At 43.2% G+C, this 12,573-nt stretch overlaps 2 protein-coding genes across 7 annotated transcripts in view; one reads left to right on the top strand and one right to left on the bottom strand.

Annotated features, from left to right (window-relative positions):
- The window catches only part of ACP5 (acid phosphatase 5, tartrate resistant), a 189,442-nt gene that overhangs the window by 44,471 nt on the left and 132,398 nt on the right, over positions 1-12,573 (bottom strand). Inside the window, exon 1 of one of the 6 annotated variants that reach the window (XM_075859046.1) lies at positions 1,261-1,295. The exons of the other annotated variants lie outside the window; for them this stretch is intronic. The gene's annotated coding sequence lies outside the window, so the exon portion shown is untranslated. Of the gene's footprint in view, positions 1-1,260; positions 1,296-12,573 lie in introns of those variants that run through there. 6 annotated transcript variants of the gene reach the window in all.
- The window catches only part of LYL1 (LYL1 basic helix-loop-helix family member), a 94,523-nt gene that overhangs the window by 1,528 nt on the left and 80,422 nt on the right, over positions 1-12,573 (top strand). The window lies entirely within an intron of this gene.

Raw genomic sequence — 12,573 nt, 5'->3', positions numbered from 1 at the left:
GGCTCTTTAGAACAACCTCTTTTTAGGTTGAAGCAGGCCAGACAATCAATTGATCGCCGCGGGTCTCAAGGAAGACCATACATTTATTTTGCAGCGGTCACTACAGAGAAAATAGAGTATTACCTGCCAGCCATTTAAATGAATATCCAACCATGTAATACATGGATGGACCCAGTTCGTCAGAGTCTGATCCGTTCTTTGTTAGCAGATCCCCTGCTCTGACTAATAGGGGAGGTCCTGAGCATGGGTCATCCATATGCCCTAATAGGGGATATGAAAATTAGTTGTCTTCATGCTGTCACGGCATGGTGGGAGTTTTAGTTTTGCAACGTCTGGGGATGGTGTAAAAACTCCTCTGTGAGCTAAACACTGCAGTAGAAAAAGTCTCCTGTCCTATACAATTTGTTTCTACTCATTAACAGCAAGAAGAGATCTTAAAAAACTGAGCTGAGCGAGTATTAGGTAAAGACGGCAGGGTTATCCACAATGACAGATGATTTACATTCAGTCTTTTACGGACAGGCGGTAACAGATAACAGTATACAGAATGGCCACAAGGGGGTGCAAACACTTCTATCCAGGGAGACACAATCTTTTAGCACGTTTCAGAAACACAAAAATGGCAAATGGCAATTTCAGGCATTGTGGGCAATATTGGCTCACTCACTTCTGTCGGATTACAGAGCTACAACCGTACAGATCTTCAACTCTGTAATAGACAGGGCCTGCAATAAACAGGGTAAGCCATCATTGCCTGAACCGAATTTAGTAGCAGGGAGCATTGCTTGAGGACCTGCCAAGCTGGCAACATGTGACCACAGGTCCTTAATACGTAACACATTATCAAATCATCATTTAGTTTGGCCACTAGGTGGCACAAAAGCAATAGAAATATATACATTTATCAAAGGAATAAGGCCTCATGTCAACTTCAGTGTTTTTCTTCAGGGTGCTAGCCATTTTTCTGACGGCTAGCACACTGACCCATTCATTTCAATGCCCCATTGCACACTTCAGTTTTTTTGACGGTCCCGTTGCTCCGTTCCGATCCAAAGTAGAGCATATTCTACTTTGGTCCGAGATTCCGTGACCGTGAGGCCCATGCAAGTCAATGGGGCCGTCAAATAAACTGAAGGCACACGGAAGGCATCTAGGACACAGCAGGTTGTATGTCAGGTTTCCGTGGCTCTATAGCAATTAGAATAGTTTGTCTATTGCGCAATTCTTTCCTGTAAAAAAATGGAAACTGGGTGGACCTACCGTAAGTCAGTAGGATCCATCAGGATCTGTTAGAAGGCGTTACACAACTGATCCATCATATCTATCAGGACTTCTGTAATAACTGAAGCCATGACATAAGTGTGAACAGAGCCTAACATGAAATTCGTAAAAACAAAATACAGGGAGCATAGTTATTTCGTGCTTAGTAACTGAAATGTCGCAAAGCGAAAGAAATGGGTCATACAATGCCAGCGTGCAACGTTTACAGCAATTTTATAAGAACCCCTCTGTAGTGTATGGCAGGTCAGACCTGTTACTAGCCGGCCATCAGTATTTGGAACAGGATATAGACCCTTTATAAATTAGCCGCATGTCTGCGCCATTTTGTCTGTGCCCACCAAAGGATGTCAAAATGCAATACCAAGTAAAAATGATTTTGTTTAATTTATTATATAAATTTGGCACAATTTTTGACACCACTTTTACTTCAAACTATTGGCTGCGCCGGTTTCCATAGCCGACCTCCATAATGTGTAAAGTGGAGCTTGCAATCTAATGTACAAATGCCAGACACAGTGTCAGCTCGTGTTTTGTTTTGTCTTCTGATTAACCCCTTAATGACCAGGCCATTTTGCGCGTTAATGACCAAGGATTATTTTTTGTTTTTTCACGGTCGCATTCCAAGAGTCGTAACTTTTTTTTTATTCCGCCGACGTAGCCGTATAAGGGCTTGTTTTTTGCGGGACGAGTTGTATTTTGTAATTGTACCGTTTTTAGATGCTTATAATATATTGATTAACTTTTATTAACTTTATTTTAGGAAAGAATTGAAAATAAGCAGCTATTCCAGCATTGATTTTTCACGGTATAAATTTACGCCGTTTACTATGCAGCGTAAATAACATGTTAACTTTATTCTATGGTCGGCACGATTACGGGGACACCAAATATGTAAAGGTTTTATATGTTTTCCTAGGTTTGCACAATAAAAACCCTTTTAGAAAAATATTACTTGTTTTTGCATCGCCGCATTCCAAGAGCCGTAACTTTTTTATTTTTCCGTCGATGTGGCCGTATGTTGGCTTGATTTTTGCGGGCCAGGGTGTAGGATTCATTAGTACTATTTTGGGGTACATAGGACTTATAGATTAACTTTTATTTCATTTTTTATGGGGGGAATGGGAGAAAAGGGAGAATTTTGCCGTTGTTTTTTGCGTTTTTTTTGGACGCCGTTCATCAGGCGGTTTAATTAATGTTAAACACACAAAGAGGTGGCTCATATGGCAAACAGAGTCAGGGGCTAGGTGCTATATAGTTAACGCATCCTCCCTCAATACCAAGAAAAGGCAACTCCTATAGATACATTAATGAACAAAAGGAGATAAAGGAGCTAAACAGCCAATAATAATAAAATATCTTTAATTGACACATAAATACACAAAATATTACAATTACAAATGGACAAAAGGACTCTGTAGTTCCAAAACAGCACAACAGGAGAAACTCCCAGAAATAATCCAGGGCAAGATAGACAGACAAATAGGTCCAGAGTATGAGACACAGTGTCTAATGGTACAGGTGAATGTTTATATCCTATTACAAGTACAACGTTCACATAGTCCACAGACTGAATAGTCAGCACATTTGATTGATTCTCCCGGTCCATTTACTATGGGTAAGACAATTTTTCTTTAAATAAACGGGTGGTGACTGACTATTCAGTCTGTGGACCTGTCTTTTTCAGGTGATTCATTTTCACTCTTTACCCTGTCCTTTGTATGTGAAGGTTGTACTTGTAATAGGATATAAACATTCACCCGTACCATTAGACACTGTGTCTCATACTCTGGACCTATTTGTCTGTCTATCTTGCCCTGGATTATTTCTGGGAGTTTCTCCTGTTGTGTTGTTTTGGAACTACAGAGTCCTTTTGTCCATTTGTAATTGTAATATTTTGTGTATTTATGTGTCAATTAAAGATATTTTATTATTATTGGCTGTTTAGCTCCTTTATCTCCTTTTGTTCATTATTGGTTTAATGAATGTGTTAATTTTATTGTTCATATCGTTACGATCGCGGGGATACCATATATGTGTATGTGTTATTCGTTTTGACACTAAGGGGGGATTCACACGAACGTGTATTGGGTCCGTGCGGGCCGCGTTGTTTTTCACGCGCCACGCACAGACCAATACAAGTCTATAGGGCAGTACAGACAGTCCGTGCTTTTTGCACAGCGTTTGTCCGCTGCGCAAAAAGCGCGACATGCTCAATATCTCCGCGTATTTCGCGCATCACGCACCCATTGAAGTCAATGGGTGCGTGAAAACCACGCAGGTCGCACGGAAGCACTTCTGTGCGAACCGACTGTTTCGCGCACCAGCTGTCAAAAGGATGAATGTAAACAGAAATGCACCACGTGCTTTTCTGTTTCCAAACATCCAAACGGAGTGTCTTTGAGATGAGCGAACCCGGACAACCGAACCGAACTTCACCGGGTTCGGCCGAACTCGTTTTGGCCGAACCCGGCAAAAAAATTTCCGGTACGCAACGTCAGGAGATAGTCACTGTCCAGGGTGCTGAAAGAGTTAAACTGTTTCAGCACCCTGGACAGTGACTTCCGATCCCAATATACATGAACGTGTAAAAAAAAAAAAGAAGTTCTGACTTACCGATAACTCCCGGCTTCTTCCTCCAGTCTGACCTCCCGGGATGACAATTCAGTCCAAGTGACAGCTCCAGCCAATCACAGGCCAAGCACAGGCTGCAGCGGTCACATGGACTGCCGCGTCATCCAGGGAGGTGGGGCCCGATGTCAAGAGAGGCGCGTCACCAAGGACGCGTCACCAAGGCAACGGCGGGGAGGGAAGTTCTCGGTAAGTACGAACTTTTTCTTTTTTTTTTAACAGGTTTCTCGATATTGTGATCGGCATTCACTGTCGAGGGTGCTGAAAGAGTTACTGCCGATCAGTTAACTCTTTCAGCTCCCTGGACAGTGACTGACGTCGACTAGACTCATCTCTATGATGGCGGCTGCGCGAAAATCACGCAGCCGCGCATCATACACGGATGACACATGGAGCTGTCAAGTGGTTTTTGCACGCGCAAAACGCCGCGTTTTTTGCGCGCGCAAAAACGCAACATTAGTCTGAATCAGCCCTTATACTAACTAAAAGTTTTATTTTATTTTGAGTGTAAATTATTTTATTTTTTTTCACAAACTTTATTTAGCTGCTTTACATTTTTTTTTTGTCCCACCAGGGGACGTCACTATGCGATCTGCTGATCGCATATATAATGCTTTGGTATACTTAATATACCAAAGCATTATTGCCTGTCAGTGTAAAACTGACAGGCAATTTATTAGGCCATGCCTCCGGCTAACAGGCATTTGCTGGAGACAGACCTGGGGGCCTTTGCTAGGCCCCCGGCTGCCATGGAGACCCATCAGCGCCCCGCGATTTCTTTGCGGGGGCGCCGATGGGGTGACAGACGGAGCTCCCTACCTCCGTCAAACACAGTAGATGTCGCTGTTACTATTGACAGCGGCATTTAGTGGGTTAAACTGCCGGAATCGGAGCGCGCTTCAGTTGCGGCAGGAGCCAGGCTGTGTATAACAGCCGTGTGCCTGCTGCTGATGGCGTGGGTACACTGGCAGTACCCGCGCGATCAGAGGACGGATATATCCGTCCTCCTGCGCGAACTAGCAGCTGCAGAGGATGGATATATCTGTCCTTTGGCAATAAGAGGTTAAAAATCCTTTTAGGGTGATGCTAAAGATATAACACAGAGAAATGTAAGCCTTTATCTCCTACCAGGGAGCATTTCAAAGGAATTGTCTTGTTTAGGAAACCCATTTTCATACACCCTATCGGGGAATTCTAAGATAATAGAGGGGGGATCTTCTGTTTACGAACCTCAGCTCTTGGCCGGAGCAGAGAGCAGTTAAAAAGAGCGCCTCTCTCTGTGGGGGACCCGTCCTGTCCTGCATTACACAGACAACACATTGATATGAATGGGCAGTGTGTAATGCTTTATTTAACCTGTGGTGGCGCTGCAGGGATACTAAACACTTACTGACAGGTTTACTCACAGATTACAGCTGATCGCTGGGAACATTTTGTGATCAGCTTATTGTTAAGGATCCCTACTAACAAGTAGGATTTGTCCAAAGCAGAGAACCCCTTTAAGAATGGGGTTCTTTTCTTTGTGTGTCTCCCTCTCTATCTTTTTCTGTCTTCCTTTTAGTTATAGGATGCACCTGGCTCCAGTAATACTAGTGAAAGCTGCTACATCTGTTTCCTCCATGTCTTCCTGCATACTGCAAACAGGAAGCATAGAACTGGGCAGGTGGTGTAGAGAGATCAGTCCATGACATTTTAGGATCCGTGCAGGAATAGCAGTTACATAGCAGAGTGGAAAGGAGAATCAGATATGGACTGCAGGACAAGTGGAGATAGGTGAGGAGGGTCAGTGTAAGGACAGGCTCACACAGCGCGGTTCACTCAGGAGTAGGATGAAGCTTTCCTTTACCCTTTTCCTCTTGGTGTGATCAAACAATAAGTGAACCCAACCTAAGGACTGCAGGAAAAGAATGTGTGGACCCATGTAGGAAAAGCAGATACACTGCAGAGCAGAATGAGGTGTAGTAAAGTGTATCCCAAGGGATTTTTTAATCTAAATAGGTTCTCTGCTGATTAATTTCTTAATATATCTTTATAGAGGTCAGAGCTCAGTTTTTCAGATACAGAGCTCCGAATTACCTTAGACCTAGAGTTAAAACACAAAATTGTGGCTGCCTGCAGTCACCACTAGGAGGAGCATAGGAGCATACTGCTTATACATTGAACTTAATAATAAAACAGTATGCCGTAAGCTCTTAAGCTCCCCCTAGTGGCAGCTCCAGGCAGATATAATTCTATCTTTCAAATCTATGGGGGGGAATTCATCAAAAAGTTTACACAACAGGGTCAGACAGCCCTTGGGTCCTTCAATGGACCCTGGGCTATCTGCATATACTAGATATGGGCATTGTTTGAAGGGGGGTCCTCCCTCAGACTCTCCCTTCCTCTGAGCTCCACAGTTAAAATGGAGCTGCATCTGTGTATTACAGATTTTGCCTCGCTCCTAATTGGACAGGCACTCTTGCTGTTCTCACGCGATCAGCAGGACGAGTACGCTTCTGCTAAATTGTCAACTGTAGAGAATACTCATCCTGCGTCCTCAACCAGTTAAGAAATTCATCAACTCAGATTTTGAATGATAAGAGGGAAAAGATGGACATTTACTGTCCTACCACAATGCCTTATTGCTTATCCACATGATATGGTTTGATCGCTGGGGGTCCCAATGCAGGGACCCCCACCAATCAAGAGAACAGGGGTCCTGAGTCCCTTGAATGAACAGAACGGCGGTGCGCTGCCTCTCCATTCATTTTTATGCGACTGCAGTATATAGCTGAGTACAGCGCTCGGCTATCTCCAGCAGTCCCATCGGGAATGAATAACGCAGCAGGAGTGGGTCCAAAATATGAAAGAGGTACAAATCTTTCAATTATACTTTTTACCTGGTTATGTTCTACTCCGGGCCTTGGCTTACAAATACTGAGTTCTGACTTTTCCGGATGCTCATTGGTAAAGGAACCAACATACAAAGATGTTGCACAGCCATTGCGCCAATTGCAAATGTCTTTCATATGTATTCTCTCAGTTCATTAGGCTCCACAATCATGGCGGCTGAAAAATATTTGGTCCGATAAGGCCTCGTTCATATCTGCATCGGTGTTTCCCTTGGTCTGCTCCGCCAGAGGAGCAGAATAACAAAAATATGGGAAGTGCCGGTTCCGTTGCATGAAAGAAAATTTACTATAATGGGTTCCGTCAGGTTTCGGTCATGGTGTCCATTGTTTTACCGGAAACTATAGCGTAGCATGCTGCTCTATTGTTTCTGGTATTTTCTGCCGGATCTGTGTTGCAGATGTGAGCCAGGCCTGAGGACTTGTCCACACACAACGGAATTGCAGCAGAAAATGTATGCAGAAATTCCGCAGAAACGAGCAGGATTTCTGCTGCGGAAAAACCGCAGCATTTCCTGTGTTTTTTTACTGCAGAAAATGGTGCGAATTTTGCTGCATTTTTCTCAATGTTGGGAGATGGTGACATCAACTCTGAAAAACGAAGTAATTCTGTCCACTTACGAAAAATACGGACCGCAGGTCAATTTCTGCTCGGAAATTTTACGCAGCGTGTGGATGAGATTTGTTAAACTGTAGTTGCTGCTACTGTATTCTGCCGCGTATTTTCCGTCCGCAATTCCGGATGGAAAATACGTAGCAATTCTGCTACATGTGGACAACAAAACCACAAAACCTGTGATCAAGCCCTAAGGGCACATTCAGACAGGGCGGAATTGCTGTGGAATTCCGCGGCGGACAGTCCGCAGTGGAATTCTCCAGCGGACGTTTTTTACATTTGTTTCTATACATTTTTAGGAACGTTAGTTCAGACGTTGCGGAAAACTCCGCTGCGGACCATAAGCTGCGGTGCAGAATTTTCCCTCCGCAGCATGCACTGTCTGTAGCGGAGAAGAAGCGGAATTTCACTGCGGATTTCAGCCTTTGCAATGCAAAAGCTGAAATATGTGGCAAGTCCGCTGTGTTTTCAGCAACGTCTGAATTACCTGTGAAATATGCAAATGTTGGTGCAGATTCGTTGCGTAATTGCCCCAAATCTGCACCAACATTTGCAGCGGAAAAATTCCGCCACGTCTGAACGAAATACATTTTGTACCATTCGTTTTTGTACCATAATAATGATCGCCAGTAATGGTCGGAATTGTTACATCTATGTCCAGCTTCCGTTGAGCTTGTAAAATTTGTATTTTTCAATGGCACCATTTTTGGGTACATATAATATTTTGATCAAATTTTGTTAACTTTTTTTGGGGTGGGAATTGAAAAAACTATTCCAAATTTTTTTTGGTGTTTTCAACTTACACCCCCCACCGTGCAAAAAATATTGTTACCTTTACAATTCAGTACAATTACGGCGATACCAAATATGTATAGGGCCTTTATGTTTTAATACTTTTGCAAAATAAAAATACTTCAGGGTTGGATTCACACACAGTGTTTTGCTACATTTTTGATGAGGCTGTTTTGTGGTGCTTTTTTTTAGTGATGTTACATTACAGTCTATAGTAAAATATCAAATGCACTACACACAACTGCGTTTTGGTTTGTAGTGTTTTTGAGACAATGTTGTGGTCAGTGGCATTTTTTTCAAAATGCAGCATGATCTGGGTATGCAGGGGCGGATTGGCCATGTACTTCACCGGGAATTTTCCCGGTGGACCGGCTGCTCCACTGCTCAGGGGCCGCTCTCCTGTACAGTCCTGCAGACATCTGTGTATGTGGTGACTGAACTGTGATATAAAGAATTCCCCTCATACACAGATGTCTGCAGGAGCCTCCATGCACTGTCTGCTGTTCAGGACCTTAGAGAACATCACGTGACTATCACATGATCATCTGCTGGTGTTGGTCCTCTGTGTTATATCAAGTCCAGAGTCAGCGCGGCGTCTAGCAGGACATTTCCCAGCACTTCATGCTTCCCTCTGCTGACAGCTTTATGGAGATGCTGATTTCATTTTCCAGCAGGACTTGGCACCTGCCCACACTGCCAAACTACCAATACCTGGTGTAATAACCTCAGTATCACTGCGCTTGATTGGCCAGGAAACTCTCCCGACCTAAACCCCATAGGGAATCTATAGGGTATTGTAAAGAGGAAGATGAGAGACACCAGACCCAACAATTCAGACGAGCTGAAGGCCGCTATCAAAGCAACCTGGGCTTCCATAACACCTCAGCAGTGCCACAGGCTGATCGCCTCCATGCCACGCCGCATTGATAACACCTCAGCAGTGCCACAGGCTGATCGCCTCCATGCCATGCTGCATCAATAACACCTCAGCAGTGCCACAGGCTGATCACCTCCATGCCACGCCGCATTGATAACACCTCAGCAGCGCCACAGGCTGATCGCCTCCATGCCACGCCGCATTGATAACATCTCAGCAGTGCCACAGGCTGATCACCTCCATGCCACGCCGCATTGATAACACCTCAGCAGCGCCACAGGCTGATCGCCTCCATGCCATGCCGCATTGATAACACCTCAGCAGTGCCACAGGCTGATCGCCTCCATGCCACACCGCATTGATAACACCTCAGCAGCGCCACATGGTGACCGCCTCCATGCCACGCCGCATTGATAACATCTTAGCAGTGCCACAGGCTGATCGCCTCCATGCCACGCTGCATTGATAACACCCCAGCAGGGCCACAGGCTGATCGCCTCCATGCCACATCGCATTGATAACACCTCAGCAGTGCCACAGGCTGATCGCCTCCATGCCACACCGCATTGATAACACCTCAGCAGTGCCACAGGCTGATCACCTCCATGCCACATCGCATTGATAACACCTCAGCAGTGCCATAGGCTGATCACCTTCATGTCACGCCGCATTGATAACACCTCAGCAGTGCCACAGGCTGATCGCCTCCATGCCACACCGCATTGATAACACCTCAGCAGTGCCACAGGCTGATCACCTCCATGCCACATCGCATTGATAACACCTCAGCAGTGCCATAGGCTGATCACCTTCATGTCACGCCGCATTGATAACACCTCAGCAGTGCCACAGGCTGATCGCCTCCATGCCACGCCGCATTGATAACACCTCAGCAGTGCCACAGGCTGAGCGCCTCCATGCCACGCCGCATTGATAACACCTCAGCAGTGCCACAGGCTGAGCGCCTCCATGCCACGCCGAATTGATGCAGTAATTCATGCAGAGTCGGAGCCCCGACCAAGTATTGAGGGCAGATACTGGACATACTTTTCAGTAGGACAACATTTCGGTATTAAAAATCTTTTTTGAAATTGGGCTTATATAATATTCTCATTTTCTGAGACACTAAATTTTGGGTTTTCATTAACTGTTCCCATAATCCTCAACATTAATAGAGAAAAATGCTGGAATAGATCACTCTGTGTAATGAATCTATATAATATACGAGTTTCACTTTTTGAATTGAATTACTGAAATAAATTTACTTTTTGATGATATTCTAATTCATTGAGTAAATGTGCTTTTTCTTTTTTAACATGGCATCTCCTGGGAGCTTTATCAGCACATATATTATAGTAATAGAAATACTGTGGTGTGAAAGCCGCCTAACAGTGTCCAATGCAGATGTGAACACAGCCCAATGCTGACAATGATAATAAGGCAGCATTATTAGATCTATCACCTATAGGGCTACGGCTAATTGTTTGCTGACTCCGCCCACTTGTGCTGGCCCCACCCACAACATGGGGCCACTTTTAGATTTTTTTTCAGGGCTGCTTTAAGCTCCCAATCCGCCCCTGTGGGTATGGCATCTTTTCAAGTGTTTTTCTTAAAGGTTTCTTTACAGGACTTCAAAAATGCAAAAAAAAAAAAGTATGTACAAAATGACACCAAATTAAAAATGGCACCTCACATTTAAGAAAAGCTTGCGTTTTTTGATGCAGTTTTAATTGCCAGAAAAATACTGTATGTGAAGGAGGCCTTAACCCCTTCAGGACTGAGCCTGTTTTGGCCTTCAGGACGAAGCCGATTTTTCAATTCTGACATGTGTCACTTTATGTGGTAATAACTCCGGAATGCTTTTACCTATCCGAGCGATTCTGAGATTGTTTTCTTGTGATATATTGTACTTTATGTTAGGGAAAAAATGTGGTCGATAAATTTAATATTTATTTGTAAAAAACACCAAGATTTAGAGAAAATTAGCAAAAATTTGCATTTTTCTAAATTTAAATGTATCTACTTGTAAAACAGATAGTAATACCACACAAAATACTTACTAGTTTACATTTCTCATATGTCTACTTTATGTTTGCATCGTTTTTTGAACATTCTTTTATTTTTCTAGGACGTTACACGGCTTAGAACTTTAGCAGCAATTTCTCATATTTTCAAGAAAATTTAAAAAGCCTATTTTTTCAGGGACCAGTTCAGTTCTGAAGTGGCTTTGAGGGCCTTATATATTAGAAAGTCCCCATAAATCACCCCATTTTGAAAACTGCACCCCTCAAAGTATTCAAAACAGCTTTCAGAAAGTGTTTTAACCCTTTAGGCATTTCACAGGAATTAAAGCAATGTAGAGGTGAAATGTACAAATTTCATTTTTTTTTTGAAAATTCATTTGTAATACATTTTTTCTGTACCACAGAAAGTTTCACCCAAGAAATGCAACTGAATATTTATTGCCCAGATTCTGCAGTTTTTATAAATATCCCACATGTGGCCCTAGTGTGGTAATGGACTGAAACACCGGCCTCAGAAGCAAAGGAGCACCTAGAGGATTTTGGGGCCTCCTTTTTTAGAATATATTTTAGGCACCATGTTAGGTTTGAATAGGTCTTGTGGTACCAAAACAGTAAAGACCCCCAAAAGTGACCCAATTTTGGAAACGACACCCGTCAAGGAATTTATCTATGGGTATAGTTAGCATTTTGAACCCACAGTTTTTTTGCTAAATTTATTTGAATTAGTATGTGAAGATGAAAATCTACTTTTTTTTCTGAAAAAACATAGAAATTTTTAATTTTTACAAGGAATAAAATAGAAAAAACACCCCAACATATGTAAAGCAATTTCTTCCGATTATAGCAATACCCCATATGTGGTAATAAACTGCTGTTTGGACCTACAGCAGGGCTCAGAAGGGAAGGAGAGCCATTTGGATTTTGGATTTCTGATTTTGCTGGAATAGTTTTCAGTGCCGTGTTGCGTTTACAATGCACTGGAGGAACCAAAATAGTGGAAACCCCCCAAAAGTGACCCGATTTTGGAAACTACACCACTCAAGGAATGTTTTCAGGGGTAAAGTTAGCATTTTGACCAAACAGTTGTTTTGCTGAATTCATTGGAATTAGTCTGTAAAGGTAAAAATCTACTTTTTTGCTGAAAAAACGTAGACATTTTTAATTTTTACAAGGAATAAAGGAGAGAAAGCACTCCAACATTTGTAAAACAATTTCTCCCGAGTACGTAAATACGCCATATGTGGTAATAAACTGATGTTTGAACCCACAGCGGGGCTTAGAAGGCAAGGAGCGCTATTTGGCTTTTGGAGCTCAAATTAGGCTGGAATAGTTTTTGGGTGTCATTTCGAATTTGCAAAGCCCCCGAGGGACCAAAACAGTGGACGCCCCCCAAAAGTAACCCCATTTGGGAAACTACACCACTTAAGGAATCTATCTAGGGGTATAGTGAGCATTTAGACCCCACAC

Source organism: Rhinoderma darwinii, chromosome 3 (assembly GCF_050947455.1).
Source record: "Rhinoderma darwinii isolate aRhiDar2 chromosome 3, aRhiDar2.hap1, whole genome shotgun sequence".
NCBI classification, from domain to species: domain Eukaryota; kingdom Metazoa; phylum Chordata; class Amphibia; order Anura; family Rhinodermatidae; genus Rhinoderma; species Rhinoderma darwinii.
Note: the sequence above shows the minus strand (reverse complement) of the source record. Positions and strands in the feature narration are given on the sequence as shown.